Source organism: Trichosurus vulpecula, chromosome 2 (assembly GCF_011100635.1).
Source record: "Trichosurus vulpecula isolate mTriVul1 chromosome 2, mTriVul1.pri, whole genome shotgun sequence".
Lineage (NCBI taxonomy): Eukaryota > Metazoa > Chordata > Mammalia > Diprotodontia > Phalangeridae > Trichosurus > Trichosurus vulpecula.
The window spans coordinates 280,043,302-280,063,325 of NC_050574.1; the positions used below are offsets into that span (position 1 = coordinate 280,043,302).

The window sequence follows — 20,024 nt, forward strand, 5'->3', positions numbered from 1 at the left end:
GTAATGGCAAGCAAAGGGGGACTTTTTGCTGATTTTTCCTTTTGGCCTGCTTCTCAGCACTAAGGCAATCAAGTGCCTTTGATTGAGCCTTGCCTTTGTTTGAATCAAGAGTCTTTGATGACCTGCTTAAATCAAAGAAAGCCTAAATCACACGAATTTGAGTCACATGGTTGTGACACCTTCTGACCCTGAAGAAGTGTATACATACTCTGAGGCTAGCATTTTGCTTTGGGGCTCATTCATCAGAAGAGTGTTCATGTGATTTGGCCAGACAAGACTCTGGGTAGCCATTAAGGAGCCCCCTAGCTTTGAAAACCCAGATGTTCATGCTTCTCTCTCTGGTAGCTATGTATGTATTGCTATGGTCAGACAGCTAGAAGCCTGTCTGTTGATTTGTGTTATTTTTTCTGTTTGTATTTTCTTTGAAGTTCAGGGTGCTGACTTTTTCTCCTGAACTAAGTGAATGATATATGTGTGTTGAATTAAAGTAAGACTGTTAACCCTTTAAAGTTGCTTTCCTGTAGAAAAGCAGATCCAAAACCTGTGCTAGCAGCCCTCCTGTGTGCTGGTGTTATTGGACTTACACTTCCACAGTAGCTGCAAGTACAGCCTTTGTTGTTGCAGGCCTTACCACTTAAGTTTATCTTCTTTTTACTCTCTAGTTTTTGTGTATGCACCCATTTATTTACATTTTGTTTCTACCATTAGAATGTGAAGACAGGAGCTAGCACGTAGTAAACACTGAATCAATGAGCATTCATTGATTGGTAGGTAGAACTAGATAAGATCTATATGAGAAGCATGGAGATTATTTCTTACTAGGAAGGCGGCAGTCAGGGTGTTGAATGACAGGAACTTACCAAGAGTTGAGGGGGGCAGCATGGTATTCTAATCACAGAAAATATAACGAGAAAGAGGGCAAGAAGACAGAAAAGAATAAGGAATATTCAAGCAGTGGCAGATAGGTCAGCTTGATTGGTGCATAATTGCAAAGGAAGAAGAGTAATGGAAAATGATGTTAGGAAGGTAAGTTGAAGTCAGACCCTGGAAAGTCTTGAATGCCAGGTGAAGGACTTTCAACTTTGGTAGGCAATGGGGAACCTTTGCAGATTCTTGATATGGAGAGTGATTTGATCAGAACTGTATTTTAGGAAAATTAACATGGTAGTAGTATGCAGGGTGGATTGGAAAGGGAAGGGGCTAGAGTCAGGACGACCATCTGGGAAACCATTAAAGTAACCTAGGCAGGAAGTAAAGAGGGCAAGAAATTGGGTGGTAGTAGTAAGAATAGAAAGGAAGGATTGGTTGCAGAATGAAATTATATCATGTTTATTTTTTTTTTTCCACTGGTAAATTTTTTTTGATAGAAGTACAACCAAATTAAAGAAATATTATACTAGGGAGAATATAGACTTGGGTCAAGCATCAAATCTATGAAAATAACATTTAAAGGTGATAGATGACTTACCTACTATACTCTGTCTTGTTCAGAACACCTAGAAGTTTTCTATTCTATTAGGTGCATGACATTTTAGAAAGGACATTGATAAACAAGGTCATGGCAAGTGGGGAACAACTGGTTTGGCAAAGCTATGACACATTAAGATCAGCTGAAGGACTCAAGTATTTGGTCTGGAGAAGACTTAGAGGGAACAGGATGCACCTCCTGTCATTTGGGAAAGGAATTAAACATATGATCAAAGATTTACTGCTAAGAGGTTATCTAATCCAACTCATTTGGTCCAAAGAGGTTAACTAACTGGCTTCAGGTCACATAGGTAGAAAGTAGCAAAGCTGGTAGTTAGAGAGACTCTGACTTTAGGTTGTTGGGTTTTCCCAGCTACACTTTGGTTTAGCCACAAAGGGGCTGAAAGGCTTTCAGGAGTTTAAAGAGGTTACTTTATACTTATAGGAGGGGAAAAAAAAAACACCTTTCCAAAAATAAGTTTTCCAATGTGTTTCCTTGGGAGGTTATGGGTTTCCCTTTCCTTGTAGTTCTTAATCAAAGGCTAAATGGCCACTTATTGCATATGTTGCATGGGGAATTTTTATCTTATTCAGGAACCAGCTGGATTCCATGGCCTTTGAGGTCCTTTCCAACTCTGATAATGTGGGGCTCTATAATACTTCCAACAGTACGAGCTACAGATGAATTGTATGATTTCCCTAGTTGTGGAAAGTAACATATTTATAAACCAGAGGTTTTTGGCAGTATAGGACCTAAAATGGTTCTATAGTAGCTGCTCAAATATATTTGAATAAATGAATGATTGAATGGATGCAAGGGGTGTTTCTATGCAGATTAAGGCATATGATTGAATGCCATATATAATCTTGCCTTCTTTATCACCCAAAAGCATTTATTAAGTAGTTATAATGTACCAGGCACTATGATAAGTGCTGGGGATAAAAAGAAACTAAAAAGAAAAGTTCTTTTTTTTGGGAGAGGGGAAGGCCGGGCAATTGAGGTTGTGACTTGCTCCAGGTCACATGGTTAGTAAGTGTGTCAAGTGTCTGAGGCCAGATTCAAACTCAGGTCCTCCTGACTCCAGGGCTGGTTCTCTACTCACTGTGTGCCGTACCGCACCCCTCCCCAAAAAATTCTGACCTCAAATAACTTGTAGTTTAATATAATCTAATTGGACCTCCCCAGACTCAAAATTTAGCACTAGGGTATCAGGCTCTTTAAGAAATTAACTAGACATTAATTTCCATACTTCCTGCTACCTTTTGGACCCTAACTTGGGAATTTATTTCGTTGTTCAGAAGCTTAAGTATTAAAACTCTTTGGTGTAGCAGCATGAGGCAGACCCTGAACTTGACTGAACCCTCAGTTCAGAAAAGAAATTGAAGGTTTCTGTCCCTTTGTCTCAGATGTGAGGGTAGAAGGCTAGATCTGAAAGCAAAGGATGAAGGGAGAAATATGGTGTCCAATTATAGAATATTGGAGCCTGAATATGAACTTAAAGATTATCTGGTCCAGTCCCCTCATTTTACTAATAAGCAAACTGAGGTTCAGAGACGTTAAGTAAATTGTCCTACGCTATACAGCTAGTTAACTGCAGAGTTAGGACTTGAACCCAGGCCTCCACACTCTCAATCTACTTCTCTTACATCAGAGGGTTAGGTGACAAGCCCCAGGTAGAGTGAAGGAACATCATCCCAACCTGATCTGGGGGCAGAGATTTTTTTTCTCATTATTTACCCCAAGAATTCTTAGTAGTAATGACATCTAAACAACATGATAGGCTCCAAGTCTCAAGAACCGTAGGCCCTGCCTGTTGAGAGTAAAGAGGACATAAATGACAGCTTTTTATAAAGGCAGCTTATTAATACTGCTTAATTCAGAATAGCCTGACAAAAATAATTATGATTTCATGCGTTTGTTCATGGAACAGCACTTGATGTATTCTCACTTGAATAAAAATATATTCACAGTGGAAGCAATTCTTATACCACTAAGTGAAATTAAGTTTATAAGAACTTGAAATGGGTAAGAATTCATTTTTTTGGCATGAGCAGAAAAAGTGATATACAGTTTACAATGTACAAAGGAGAGGAAATGCCAGAGCTACTTTTTGTCAGGCCCAAATGGAAGGAGCAATGATGCATCAATTTAAGATTATTTTAGAAACAATCTATAATCCAGTGCTACAGATGTTGGAACCCAGACAAAAAACTGTGGAGCCGTATGCTGTGTAAGTTTTTCCAAAAGTGAGTGGCATTGCTAGCTCAAAGAATTTTCTTAGTTGTGCAAAATCACAGCCAAAAGATTCTCATCCTGCAAGCATAACCCTCTTCGTCATAAAGACCAAGGGAAAATTATGTGGAATTAAGAATTCTGAAGTGTCTAATAGTTCGGCTCTAATGGACATGTATAAGCAAAAATACTTTTTTAATTTGTGCTTTTGCTGTTACCATAGTAACTTGCAAAGGAAGCTGGAAGCCACATAATTGACTGCAGGACAACTCTCGAGTGATGGAGTCATTGTGTAGGAAGCTTGGCTTTCCACATCTATGTAAGGTTGCAATTTTCCAACACATACATCTTTGGAATGGTTATTGATTTTGAAATTTGGAAGGTATGTTGGGAAAGGCAAACCTTACAAATAGACCACACTGGGTTTACAAGATACTATTCAACCTTTTGGATTCCACATGCAACGTTAAAGAACTAGATCCTGCTTGAGACTATGACTTTGAAAATGAAAGAATAATAGAAATACAAGACAAATGAAGATAATTTGCTCGCACTTGATTTTTCCTATGTTGCTGTTGTCTTTAAATGATGATGGGTTGAGTGGGAGTGGTTCCATACACATATCTGCCTGTCTCACTTAATATGAGCTATATTGCTACCTAAGTGCTGTTGTAGAAGATCAGGATATCTGAAAAAAAAAATTGCAATCTCTCCCTTAAAATCAGAACTGCATATTGCTTTGAGCAGCATGAAACCAAAAGATAATGGTTTGCTCTTTTAGAAGTCCTGTTACAAATGAAAGGTTTCCTATATTCAACATTTAACCTGCTCCAAGGACTTCTCAGCTCATGCTATTGGGAGGTCAGTACCAAATGTTTCAGAAATAATTCCATATGTTAATTTGCAAATTAATTGTTTTGGATGAATTAATTTATTTATGATTTGTAACTCCCTACATACTTTCAAACAAGATTTGAAGTAACATTTTGAACTGATAATAAATACTGTAATTTTGAATCTGAGCCTGTTTCTGAGTTTTTACCAAACCCAGCTATAAATAATTAGCTAGAAATGTTGTGATGGCTGCATTGAAACACTTTTTGGGTTGAAATAACTTTTAAGGACCTACTATGCTACTGTGCTAGGTGCTGAGAGGTATAAAAGGGTAAAAATATATACCCCTACTTTCAAAAAGTCTAGTGTGTTTAGTACATGAGATAAGACAGGTAACTTTAATACAAGGCAGAATGTGTTATCTACATAAGAGAGGCTTTGAGAAATCAGAGGAAAATGAGTTCAAGTTTACTTAGGGGATTAATGAAGACTATATAGCTGAGAGATGCATTTGAGTGGGGTCTTAAATGAGTAGGATTTCAGTAGGTAAAGATGGTAGAGATAATCCATTTTGGTAACAGGGAATGGTATGAATAAAAGTATAGAAACTGGAAAGTGTGAAACATATTGAGAGAACTGTGTCTAGATCAGTTTGATTTTAGCGTGGGGTGCTTAAAGGGGAATAGTGTCAGATAAGGCTAAGGCAATTGGGGCCAGATTGTGAACCCAGTAGGCAATTATGTGTGGCATTGGAAATTTTGGGCAAGGAAACAACGTGATCAGAGCTGGGCATCAGGATAATTAATTTAGCAGCAGTGTTTGGTTGGATTTAAGGTGAAAATCTGGAAATGGGTAAAGCAACTATGAGGCTATTGAAAGCTGATGAGGGTCTGAACTAGGTTAGTAGAAGTGATGATGGAAAACAAAGGATGGCTTTGTGGAGTGGAATGGATAGGACCTGGCAAGTGATTGCATATGGAGTAGAGGGAAAAAAGAATCAGAGGTAAGCTGCAAGGTATTAAATTTCAGTGGTAAATGGAAATTCTATTTGTCAAAAATAGGGAAGTGAAGACATAGAGGCAACAGTTTTGAGGACAAGATGATTTCAGTTTTAGGTATATTCAGTTTGAGATGGGACATGCAGGCAAAGATGACCCCACTTAGCAGTTAGAATTGTGAATCTGGTGTTTAGGAGAGAGATCAGTGGGAACTAACGCCAAGGCAGTGGATGGATCAGCCAGTCAACAAGCATTTATGAAGGCCTTACTATGTGCCAGGCACTGTGTGAAGTGCTGGGGATACAAATAAAGACAAGAACAGGTCCTGCCTTCAAGGAGCTCATACTAGAATGGAGGAGATGACATACAAACAACTATGTATATAGAGGATATATAGGTAGTAGATGGAAAGTGATCTCAGAGGGGAGTGCAGCTCAGAGGACCTGAAAAAGCTTCTTGCAGAAGGTGGGATTTGAGGTGAATCTTGAAGAAAGCCAGGAGGACAAGGGAAGGAGAGGGAACATTCATGGTGCAGCTAACACAAAGACAAAGCAGTGGGGGATGGAGTGGTGTGTACAAGGAACACCAAGTGGGCCAGTGTACCTAGATCCTGGAATACATGGAGGAGTAAAGTATAAGAAGACTGGAAAGGTAAGAAGGAGCCAGGTGATAAAAAGCTTTAAATGCTCAACATGGGACTTTCTATCTGTCAGTAGTGAGCTACTAGAGTTCTTTGAGAAGAGAGGTGTATGGTATGATCGGAGCTATATTTTAAGAAAATCATCCTGACATCTGAGTGGAGGATGATTGGATTGTGGAGAGATTTGAGGCAGGGAGGCTTATTACAATAGTCAAGGCAGCTAGGTGGTACAGTGGATAAAGAGCTGGGTCTGAAGTCAGAAAGACTTAACTTTGTGAGTTCAAATCTGGCCTCAGATACTTACTAGCTGTGTGACCCTGGGCAAGTCACTTAACCCTGTTTGCCTCAGTTTCCTCATCTGTAAAATGAGCTGGAGAAGGAAATATCAAACTGTGACAAATGAAAAACCTGAGATACAGAGTTTCTGGGTAATTAATACTCAATTTATTAATTAGGTTAGCTAATAATCAACAAATTGATGGTCAGTGGTATCTCTTAGTAATCAAAGACAAAACCATGGAGAAGCTAAAAGTCTTAATATATTTTTGGAGAAGGTGGTGCCCCTGACAAGTAAAAAAATCAGTCCTGATTGATGGACATTTTAATGAGGTGGGCTTGAAGTCTTCAGCTCCTCCTGCTGAGAATGTGGCTTGATCCTGAGCCTCAGCTGCCTCCAGCAATCTGGACAGAGGAATCCATATCCACTCATACCACTCTGGTTGGTTTTCTCCTCCACTAGCTGGGTTATCCTAAACTCCAATGGAGAGGTACAAGGACATGGGCTCCTTGCTTTGGGGCAAGAATTCACGCAGATTAGACTCTGTTTACGCTTTAAACAAACTTAAGGTCTCCTAGTTAGGTGGGTTTCAGCCCAAGATGGAGAAGCATGTTCCCCTAGGGTTAGGAGATGTCTCATCAATTAGCCATGTCCTTCAGAGACTGGCTGACTGACCTACAGGGCTGGTCCCTAAATGAGGAAATAAAGGAGAGAAAGCCTTAATCCTGATTTAATCATTGGTTGTTAACATAATAGTAAAATAATAATCTCTCTCAAAGCTAGTCCAGTATTATTGCCAAGAAAACCCCCAATGGGGTAACAAAGAGTCAGACAGGACTGAAACAACTGAACAACAACAGCAAAGGCAAGAGAAAATGAGAGCCTGTACTATGGTGGTAGCTGTATGGGCAGAGAGGAGACCTATGCAAGAGATGGTTTGAAGGTAGAAATGACATGATTTGCCCATGGATTGGCTATGTGAGATGAGAGAGAATGAGTAGCTGAGAATGACAATGAAATTGTTAGTCCAGGCTACTGGAAGGATGGTCTCCCCTCAAAAGTAATAGGGAAATTTGGAAGAGGGTAGAGGTTAAGGGGGAAAAGATAATGGGTTCTATTTTGAACATGTGGAGTTTTAGATACTTATGAGACATTCAGGTTGAGATGCCAAGAGGCAGCTGATGATGTGAGAAGGCTATTTCATGAAGAAATTTTTTTTTTTTTTGTGAAGAAAAGTTATAGACTAAGCTAATTACAGAAATGAGGTACTAGAAAATTAAGTCATTTTCCTCTAGCCTGAGGCCTGTAATTTAGTGATTTTTTTGGTCTATAATATATTTTGTGCTAGGTAATACCACCTTCTGGGTTAACTGTGATACAGCAGCCAAGCTCTATTTGCTACTATAAATACTTATTGTAATAAAAACGGGTAAAGGTCACTAGGTTCTAGGAACTGTGAATATGAAATTGAGGGTCCTCTAAACGGGAGGGGTATGAAAGAGAGAGAGTGAAGAAAAGGAAGGTAGTTTTAGAAGTCATATAAGAGTGGTAAAGTTAAAGTGAATTACTGTTTTAGGTCTACACACATCCAACATAGTTATTGGTCTACTATGAAGCATAGGATGCCGTAGGATGGTCACCATTTTAACTCAGTCTCTTTCTTAGTAGTTTTCAAGTGAGCCTATGGGGTGGGAGGATGGGGCAGGGGGTAGATTTTACTTCCTCACCATAAAAATTTTCTCTTATTATGAAATGAGTATAATCAAAAACAATAGAACCAAACAATGCACAATGCCTCCTTAGCACCAGGTACTGTGCTATGCACTGGGGATACAGATACAACACGTAAAATAATCCCTCCTCTCAAGAATGCTAAAGCTTAAAGGGACCTTAGATATCACCTCCAACCCCCTCTTTTTTTTTTCAGGTGAGGAAACTAAAACCTAAACATGACCTGTGACTGATCCAAGGTCATATAATGCATCTGTCCCAGAGCCAGGACTAACACTTTAATCTCCTGCCTCTAGATTCAATGCAGATTTTCTTTATGGGAGAACATTTTGGAACATGTGACCTTATAAAATGAGGAATACCTGTATTTGTTCTTTTCTTCATTTCCTAGTCCTATGCCAGTTTTCTGGTCTGTGGTAAAATAAGTGGCATTTGATCGAAAACAGTATCAAATCTCCAATTTTTGCCAACCCCATAAAGGAATCTGGAGTGACCTTATTTTTGGCCACCTAATTAACTTCAGAGAACATAATTTACATATGAGAGAAGCAACTGTCATGGAAGGCAAAACTATTAATAATCTATGAACGGAAATTATAGGAAGGTAAATTTTAGCTTGATGCTAGGAAACAAACTGGTCTTGACCACCCCTACCTAGAAGTAATTCCACATAAAAGTCTGCCTACTTCTAAAGGTATGCTTACTCAATTCTCACCTTCTGAGTAGAAAATTGATAGCAAAGGGATGAAAAAATTATTAGCCATGCTCTCCCTTTGGCTTTTCCCCATAGGATTATTTCCTACTGACAGTAGCAAAAGAGGCCCATGTCTTCATTTGCTCAGCTCCTACTGTAGCACCAGAGATAACTGGTCACTTCAGCATCCTGGGAAGGATGCTGGACTCAGGAGAGAGGAACTAAGGAACATATAATATGTATAAATTATTTCTAATATACTTATAATATACATATATACACATATGTCATATGTATATATCTAATATACTTATAAGAAGAAAATAAAACTGATCTTATCTTCTACCTGAATTTGCCTAATAAGGAAAGCAAAAAGAGATAGTAAATACCGATTGCATTTTATATACAATATTAAGGGCTATGCATGAAGCTCAATGGATCAACATAAATTAAGCTAAGTGGGACAGAAGATATGACTGAAACACACATAACTTGAAAATTCCTTATCTAGAGCTGAGTGATTTTGATTAAAAAGGAAGGAAAATGTCACAACGGGAAAAAAAAGTTTCTTTTTGTTTCTTCCTCTTATTTTTTTTTTAAAAAGAGAGTGGAATAGAGAGATCTTTTCATTTTCCAGTAAGGATACCTTCATATTATTAGCACTTTCAAACCATAGGTAGGTTAATAGAAGTCAATAGTATGTCAGTTATCTTCATCCAAAACTATCATTATTTTTTTTTAAAAATGCAGCCTAATACCAAAGTATTTTAGATTAAGGTTGGATGTTGAAGGATAAGCATCCAGAAAAGTGTGGCCAGGTTAAAGAGGGGTATGGATACTATTTTGTATGAAAAACAGTTGAGCAAATTTGAGATCTTTAACTTAGATAATTGAAGATGGAAGAAAGAGCAGTGGAATCCTCTTCAGATGTTTGGAGATTGTAATGTGTCCTAGAAGGTAGAACTATTAATATAACCTATGAACAGAAATTATAGGAACGTCAATTTTAGCTTGATGTTAGAAAAGTTTTCTGACAATTAGAATTCTCTGAAAATGGAATGTTCCCTGTTGTGAATCTGTAAGTTTGTTGTCATTAGAAGGGAGCAAGAAGGATCATTAATTATGATCATTAATTAAAATGTTGAAGAAGGGATTTATACCCTAGATAGGGATGTGGAATAGATGACTTCTAGGATTCAGAGGAACTGGGCTTGAATTCTGACTTTGTTACTATTTTGGTTATGATAGGTAAGTCATTTTACTTAACTTCCTCATCTGTCAAATTAAGAGCAGTAGACTAGATCCCTTCTGCTCCTAAATCTTATGGTTTATGATGGGTGAGAAAGGACTTTGAGGGCAAGAAATACTCAATCAACAACCACAAAAATTTTATTTTGGTTTATTAAGACTCCTGCTTCTCCAGAAGCATATTTATTTCAGGTCTTTCCCTGAGGACTATGCAAATATACTTAGTTGTTTGATCCATCTCTATTTTCCTAGTCCATCTTCCCCAGTCTGGCTTTACTTGTTCCTTGACTATATGGTCTTCCCCTTTAATGTTTTACCAGCTATTGCTGTAGAATCCCTTACCTCTGACCAACTGTTCATGACCTGTAAATTCTTATCCTTGTATAATTAACCTGCACTTTGAGCATAAATTTTCCTAGTCTTTAAATGTGGGTGTTCACTAAAAATTCCCTAGGGGATTTAGGATTCCGTTTCTCACTTTCTTTTCCAGGGCTATTGGAACATTTCTAGATAAAGTCATGAAATTGAACTGATTCATGATATATAACCTCTGGTGTGTCCTTGCGCAACAATCTTTTTCTAAGCCATTATTGATTTCCTATCTTGTACTTTAGAGAGACTACTAAAACATTTCTTCTCTCACCCAGTGGACCACTACTTCCCATTCTTATAGTAAAATACCAGCACTCCTACTTCATTGACAACATTGAGATTATCTGACTTGAACTTCCCCTTGAACTCCTCCATTCATCATAACTTCTCAACATCGCTACCCATTCTTTTCTCTTTCATATCTCACTAAGGATGATCCCTCTACCTCTTCCCTTGATCTCATTCCCTCTTTCCCCCTCTAGGATCACGGTCCTTCAGTCCTCACTTCTCACATATTGTTAGTCTCTCCCTCACCACTGGGTCCTTCCAATTGCCTACAAGCATGATGTGGTTACCCAATCTTATCAATTAGAAAGCACAAGCAGTATTGTCATTGGAATAGACCACCTAATAGACCACCTAAACAGAAAGAGGAAACGGGTGAGCAATTTGGGATACATTTGTTGTTGTTGAGTCATTTGAGTAGTGTCTGATTCTATGTAACCCCATTTGGGGTTTTCTTGGCAAGTTTGCCATTTCCTTCTCCAGCTCATTTTACAGATGAGGACACTGAGGCAAACAGGGTTAAGTGATTTGCCCAGAGTCACACAATTAATAAACATCTGAGGCAGGTTTTGAACTCAGGTCTTCCTGACTTCAGGCCCTGCACTCTATCCACTGCATCACCCAGCTGCCATTGGGACACATACTCCTGTCAAAATAATCTTTGTTACCCATGGATTTCCTCTCTTTTCAAAAACTTTTGTTGGTGTTCCTATCATTTACTAAAGTTTAAACTCCTGTGCATGATATTTCAAGTCCCCAATGATCTGATGCTCTCCTACCTTTCCAGACCCTTTCGTAGTGCAGCTAGAATACTCTCTAACCCAGCAAACATGCCCTAAATCTTTAATAATAACACTAGCATTTACAGAGCACATGATATGTGCCAGGTCTTGTGTTAAACACATTAAAAAATCATCTCATTTGATCCTCACAACCCTGGGAGGTAGGTTCTATTATCCTTATTTTACAACTGAAACTAAGATAGGCAAGAGGTTAAGTGACTTGCTCAAGGTCACACAGCTAGTAAGTGAGTGTCTGAGGCTGGATTTGAACTCAGACCCAGTGCTCTATCCACACTATCAACGTAGCCTCTGTGTCTTGACTTAAACTATTTTCCATACTTACAATATGCTCCTTCTTGCCCATCCTCTAAAATTTAACTCAAATGCCACATCCTCCATAGTCCCTGATCTATTCCCCACAATCCATGGCAAAGACATTCATCCTCATAAAACATTTATAATTATATTTTGCACTAAAATTTGTACTAAAATATATTTTGAACTAAAATTATGCACTAAAAATGCTGTATATTGTGACTATGCTTGTATCTTATCTCCCTCTTAGACTACAAGGTCTTTGAGATAAGGACTATGCCCTAGCTAAACTTTGTCTCTCACTCAGCACATAGCAGATGTGACTTTTGTTGTCATGGCTTTACCGAGTCACCTAAAGGCTCTCTCCTGGGCCACCTTCTCTTCTCTCTTTGCATATTCTTTCCTGGTGACTTCATCAGAACTTGTGGTTTCAATGATATCTCAGTGAAAATGACTCCCAGGTTTATAGGTCTTGCTTTAGTCTTTCTCCTCAGTTCTATTTCCACATCCTAAGCTGACTATTACACATTTCAAGTTGGTTTTCTGCCAGGTATCTCAATTTCATCATCTCCAAAGCAGAACTTGATTTCTTTTCCCTCAAACCCACCTGTTCTGAAGTTCCTTATTTCTGTTGAAGGTACCACCATCTTTCCAATCACTCAGATTTAAAACCTCAGAGTCAGACTGAACTCTCCTCTCTCATCCCATAAAGCTGACCAGTTGCCATGTCTTATTTCTGCCCCTGTTCTTCACTCATGGTCACCACCCAAGTTAAGGCCCTTCTCACCTTTCATTTGGACAATTGCTACAACCTCCTAAATGTTCTCTCACTCATTATTCCCCTCTTGACTCTGTCCTCCACATAGCTACCAAAGTGGTATTCCTAAAGCCCAGGTCTGATCAATAAAAATTCCCTGCTCAAGAAACTCCAGTGGCTTCTTATTACCTCTAGCATCAAATGCAAATAAAAGCCCTTCGCAATCAGGCTCCTTCCTCTTTTTCTACGTTTATTATCCATTAATCTCCTCCAGAATTCTATGTTCCAACCAAACCATTCTTGCCATTTGTTGCACATTACAATGCCTTTGTCCCCAAGGTTTTGCACAGGTTGTCTCCCATTCCTGGAATGAATTTCCTCCTCATCACCACTTCTGGGTATTCCCAATTTCCTGTAAAGTTCAGTTGTACCTGAAGACTTTCTGATCACTCAAACAACTAGTTCCTGCTCCTACCAACAGTTTATTTTGTATATACTTATGTGTGTGTGTGTATATATATGTATATGTTATGTATATGTATGTATATATAAATATGTATATGTATATATGTATGTGTGTACATACACACACACACACACACACACACACACACATATATATATATATATAGTATCTCCCAATTGAATACAAATTCCCTGATGATAGGGATGCCTTCATTTTTGTCTTTGTAGCCCCTATCATGTCCCCAACCATATAGTAGCCATTTGATAAATGTTTGTTGATTGATTGAAATCTCACAGATTATCTAATCTAGTCAGAAAAGCTCTCTGGGAACCCTTTATGGGTAGAGCTCACCAGGTAAGGAAATTATTTTTAAGATTATGTGAAAAAAGATTAAATTAAACAATGTGACACTATGGTTGAGATACTATAAACAAACCCAAAATTGAACATTTAAGTAAAATCAAAATAGAACTATGTGGTGTAAACCTATTACCAGTAAGATGCCTGAATTTGGTAACCTCAATGAGAAGGAAAAGAAAAAAAAAGAAACCAAAAAAGAAGATTTTAGTATGATCCGAGCAGTGAAATATGTATTTATCAGTTAGCCAAGAAACAATTCCATCTTTATTGGGAGAAGTGACTTTTAACTATTCCACACATGCATAAAGGCAAATATGCTAGATGCAGGGTGTTAGCTTGGGGGAAAAAAACCTTTTTTTTTTTTTTCTGAGCATCGTTCGATTGCAGGCTACTGAATAGAGCCTACAAACCATAGAAAAACAAATATGCTACTTATTCTTTACATATATAAGCTTTGGGGAAAGCGTTCCTTGACAGTTTCTTGATTTTTTAAATATAGCAAATCTTTAATCAGGCTAGATGCGTTAAAACGTGATTTTTACCAGTGAATTGACCCGAGTTGAGTACTTGCGTTGAAATGCTTTTTTTTCCCCCTTGAAAGCTGACTTGTGGGAAAAAAAAATCAGATATTCTATGATATACTTTGCCTCAATGACAAGATGTTTTGGGGGAAATCATCCAAGCTTGAAATAAAATCTTTATTGAAAGTAATTCTACATTCATGCCAGTCAGATACATTGTAGGATTAGACCAGATATCCCAGGGGAAAACTACAGTATATGCACCAGGCAGAGTTGATTATTTGGACCTCCTGTCAGTTTTTAACTCACTGACAATGGCTGAGGCTTTCAGGCCTGGGACAACTCTGTTTTCAACGTTATTCTACAAGAAAGTTAATACACTTTATTTTAACTATGCCAAATGTACTGGAAAATAACCTGGTAATAAGATATCCTCCACCTATAATGCTATATGTTTGCAAAGAACAGTTAGTTGTGCATGCACATTTTAAGGATGCAAAAACATACTCCAAATGGTTCAGATGTATAAAGAATTTTTCTGGTTGAACTTTTTTGGGGAGGAGACGTAAATAATCACAGGAGTAGCAAAAAATTATTTACTTTGCAAATTTACCTTAAATGGCAGAACTGTCTTTTCTTTTCTCCTGCTAAAGTAATTTAATTATCAATGTTATTTGGTGTCAAAATGAAAGACAAAGGTGTCACTTAAAGCATCAACAACGGCTCAAGGTGTCACTTTGGAAAAGGTCATGGAATTGCTTTTTGGACATAATTACCAAGGCAATGAAGGTAGAAAGGATAAATAAATCATTTCTTATTTGGTATCATATTTAAATTCCTTGGAGAATGACATTAAAACTATGATCCTGTAGGAAAGAAAATACCCAATGAGTTGCTTGCTTTGTAGTATAGACCCACATTTTTTCCATCTGGAATTAATGTCATATTCTAACTTTTGAATTTAATTCATCCAAGTAAATTCAAAATTGAGGAGGAAATTAAAGCCAATAAAAGCTCTAGATATCTCATTTAAAAATGATAAAGATTAAGAAGATACCTCAAGTCAGTTATGCCTATAGCTTCTGCCTACCCAGTTCCAAGGCAGGAAGTAATTTCTTGTATGCCTCAATGGAGACTTCTTCCCCTTTTCTTCTTCCTACTTGATTTCTAATCCTGTCCATCAGTTCCTTAAAGACCTAACTTAAAACTCACAGCATCTAGGGAGACTTCTTGGAATGGGTGGCATGCCTTCTGATCTTTCACCTACTCACTTGGCATTTCAGTATTCATTCAATTTATACTACATCATTTTGCACTAATATGTTGCTTTATATTTTGTCTTCAAATCATTTCATTGCCCAGAAGGTTTATCTCCCTCAATGAGATAGTAAACTCCTTGTCTTCTACTTTGGCATCCATTCACAGCACCCATTACAATGTTCTGTTCACAGTGGTGACTCAATACTTGTTAATGAGAGCTTTATGGATGAGTTGTGAGAGAGGCAGGCAGGTGAGCTACATTGTTGGTCTTGTAGATAGGGCACTAGAGTGGGAATGAAGTGCATCAGGTTAATTGTCTGCAGCTGGCACAAAATGTTCCCATAGATAGGCTAGTTAAATATCCTTAATGTCTCCAATTTTCTCTTTTGTCTAGGAGGGATAATAAAACCTGACCCAATCTACCTACCTACCTCATGGGGGTGTTGGGAAGAAAGTACTTTGTAAACTCTAAAGTGCTCTATTAATGTGAGTTATTAGTATTATTACAACTCTCAAAGGGATATAGAGACTAGGATAGATTGTGGACTCTATTAGCCCAGTTATCTACATCCTTAAATGCCTTTCTCTTTTCCACTCCTCAGCAGCTTATAGCATCCTCTGAAGTCAGCTATAGAATATGGGATGGGGAATGCTTGGGAAATGTTGAGTAGAAGAATCAAAACCTAATAATTAGAGCCAAAGGTAATTTAGACATCAGACCTTAGATCCCATTTTCTTGATAGATTTGAAAACTGAGGCACATAAATGTCAAGTGGATCTCCCAGGACCATGTAGCTAGTGAGTGGGAGAGTATAAATTAGAAGCCATATTTCCTGGCTCTTACTCCTAGTTCTTTCTACTCTTCCATTACAATAAGGATCGAATGTTCAGAGGTGTTGGGAAAGGAAGGGCATCATATGAAACAGACTATTATTTGTAATCCTACCTTTTTTGAAGTTTTGAGCATAGGCGCATTGTTATTTAGGTGTCAAAACAGAATGCAGCAGTGAATTGTTTGGGTTGGGTAACAGTTTATTCTTCACAACCCTCACTACTACTCTGACTCCTCTTCCCAACTTGCTTACAGGCAAGGGGAGGAATTCCTAGATCTTGTTTCGGTTTGGCCATTCCCCTGGGATGATATTGCTTAATCAGGTTCCTCTTTGGACTCAAAAAATATAAAGTAATATCAAAAAGGAACTTTGAGATCATTCAAACATACTGATTTTACAATAGTTTCTCTGATGAAATAAGGAGAATGGTGACTTTGGATTTATATCCCACAATGAAGGATTGTTTGATAAAAGAGAAGTAATGGGAATAGTGTGAGAAAATGACAGTGTCACAGGGGTTCTTAATTGTTATTTTTTTGAGAAATGAATTTAATTATAATTGTTTTTTTAACAACTCCATGTATTTTATTTAGAGGCTGCTAGACGGTACTGTGGAGTCAGTAAGATGTGAGTTCGAATATAGCCTCATACTCTAGTTGGGTGATCCTGGGCAAGTCACTTAACCTCAGTTTGCGTCAGTTTCCTCAATTGTAAAATCATGACAATAACAAGCACCTACCTCCCAGGGTTGTTTTGAGGATTGAATGACATATTTGTCAAGCACTTAGCACAAAACCTGGTACATAGTAGATACTTAATAAATACTGGTTTCCTTCCTTTATTTTATGCTGTAAAAATATTATTCTGAAAGGGGATCCACAGGCATCACTGGAAAGCTAAAGACACTATGACACAAAAAAAGATTAAGATTCTCTATTCTAGAGTTTTTGACAATTAAGGAGAAGAAGACTGACGTGGTCAGAGAGGTACTCTAGATTTTAGGAGAGTAGAGTTCAGTAGACTTGTAAGAGAAGTCAGAATGAATGAACTGAGGCTTGTGAATAAAAAGTAGCAAGGACACAAAAAATAGATATTTGTGTTCTATGTTTAACAAGAAAAGGAATGGGTAAGGTTAATGGACAATAGAGAAACTGAAAAAAAAAACTAATTGCTATTTTGCAAGGAGAGTGAGCATAAGAATGGCAGGAATAATGCAAACATTGGTTGGAAAGAATTCAAGTTTAAGATAGGTGGAAAGAGATAAAGAGAGCACTTAGCATCGATAAATGAATTCAAAGTACTCTCTTCAGATAAATTATGTCCCAAGGTCCCGAAAGAACTCTGAGGTGTGAGAGATGTTCTACTACAGGTGATAAATGTGAAAGATGCTGGAAGACTATGGAGGAGACAAATAAATGTTGCAATTTATAAAAATAAGGGAGATTCTGCCAACTACAAACTATTAAATGTATTGTTCATCCCAGGCAGAATTTTAGAACAGACTATGCTGATAAATGTTTGTTGATTAAGTGTTTACTACAATCCAGGTGCTAGACATGATGGGGATGGGATCTGAACCCCTAAAAGGAAAAGACCATGTCTTTGGAATCAGCACCTCAAAAAAGAAAAGCTCCTGGACTTTCCCTGGGGCAGGGCTCAGGTTCCTTGCTTTCACTTGGTGCAATCTACTCTTCCCAGTTAACTGACTGGGCTTTCATGGTGTGTACCTGGCCTCACCCTAGACCACCACTCCCTTAATTCCTTCTAGACTCTTCCTCTGTTCTCACAGTCTTCTGTATAAAAGATCCATTTTGACTCCATGAAAGTGCTCAGATTCAATCTGGCCCGCTTGTCAATACAAGCGTCACAAATGCTTAAGAGTCTAGCCAATGCTTAGATTCCTAGAGTCTGGCCACTATGAGGGATTTCTAGAATTATGCCCATCCAGTTGTGTTCTAATAAACCTTGTCTTTGGCTGAAAGAAATCTTGGGTCGAATCCATTCAGGCAGTACCCCATGTGTCACCATTTCAGCACCTCTAAACCTCAACAGAGATACAAAGGAAAAGTCTTTGCCCTCATGGAGCTCCCATATTAAGTGGATGGATTGTGAACTGATAAAAATCTGTAGTAATAAGGAGTCAGCACAGTTTCACTAAGAACAAGTTATGTCAGACTAACTCATCATTTTTTTTTTTCCTTTTTGAGACAAGGTTATTAGATTAGGTGATCAAGGGATTATCTGTAGTTAAACAAAGCATGTGACACAATCTTTCATGATACCCTAGGTGTAAAATGGAGAAATTTGGACTGAGTTATAGTAGTTAGGTAGATTTAGTACTGATTGAATTAACATAATTAATTTATCAAGGGTATTGATTAATGTATCCACATCAAACTAGGAGAGCTATAGTGATATGCTGAAGGGTTTTGCCCTCAACCCTTTTCTGGTAAATATAATTTTAAAAGTATTTTATTGGTATCTTTTGATTTTTCTGTCACCTAAATTTTCTGGGGGCCATCTCCAGTCCTCCTGATCTGTGTCTCGCCACTAGACACAGATGGCTCCTGAGGAGAAAGGGAGGCTGGTGACTTTGCACAGCCCTCCCTCACTTAAATCCAATTTGCTTTCATCATCTTCCTGCTGTCATGGGACAAATAACAACAACAACCACCTAAATTTTCCACTGTATCCCTCCTGTTCAGTCCTGAAAACAATCCCTTACAACAAACAATTTTTTAAAAGGAAAAAAAAACCCTAGTTCAGTAAAACTATAACATAGTGAAAAAAATCTGGCATTATATACTGTACCACACCCTGAGTCCCTCATCTCTACAAAGAAACAGGGGGAAAAGCCTGTGTATGTCTCTTCTTTGGGAGCAAGCTTGGTCATTAAAATTCTGTAGCATTGTTTTGTTCCTTCTTGATCTTTCTGTTTACATTGTTGTAGACATTATGTATGTTTTGTGGTTTCTGCTTACTTCATTTTGCCTCAGTTCATATAAATCTTCCACTGTTTCTCTGCATCTGTTAATCTTTTTCTACTATTTTTATCCAAGACTTAGATACTTATCCAATTTTAAGATGACTTGAACCTGATATTGTTAATATCCTGGATGACAGAATTGGCATCCAAAAATACCTCAGTAGACTAAATGAAGAAAAAAAGGAAGGTAATAGAATAAATGCAAAGTCCTACACATAGATTAGTAAAATCTACTGCTTAAGTACTGGATGGAGTGAAATATGACCAGCCTGAAGTTCTAAGTAAAGGAGTCTGAGAAGCTGAATCATGTAGGGGAGAGTCAGGAAGACATGAGTTGAACCCTGCCTCAGACACTAACTTTGTCACCCTGGGCAAATTATTTGTTCTTTCTTGGTCTCAGTTAATCAGTAAAATGATGGCATTGAGCTAGATGGTTTCTGAGATCCTGTCTGACTCTAAAGCTATGATTTCATGCCTTGGGGGTTCCAGCCAAATGTAAGTTCAGCATGGGTTGTGTGTTTAAAAAGCTAATATGATCTTTAGAGTGCATGAATAGAAGTATGGTGTCTAGAACAAATGATGTCACGATCCTTATCTATTCTGCACTGTTTTTGGCATATTATATTTAGTTCTAGACACTTTATTAAGAATGTGTCCAAGGGGCAGCTAGGTGGTACAGTCCATAGAGCTCTGGCCCCAGAGTCAGGAGGAACTGAGTTCAAATCCCAACTCATACCCTTGGCACTTACTAGCTGTGTGACCCTGGGCAAGTCACTTAATCCCATTGCCTCACCGGAAAACAAACAAACAAAAAAAGAATGTTAATCTCCCTTCCAGAGGAAGGAGATCAGGTTACTGGGGAATTAAAATTGTATCATCTTAGAAAACACTTAAGGAACAATGATTATCAGAGAGTTGAGAAAAGTTTAGTAGTTTCAGGATAGTTGTGTTTAAATAAGTGAAGC

At 37.9% G+C, this 20,024-nt stretch overlaps 1 protein-coding gene across 1 annotated transcript in view; it reads right to left on the minus strand.

Annotated features, from left to right (window-relative positions):
* ARHGAP15 (Rho GTPase activating protein 15) overlaps positions 1-20,024 on the minus strand; it is an 858,653-nt gene that overhangs the window by 10,371 nt on the left and 828,258 nt on the right. The window lies entirely within an intron of this gene.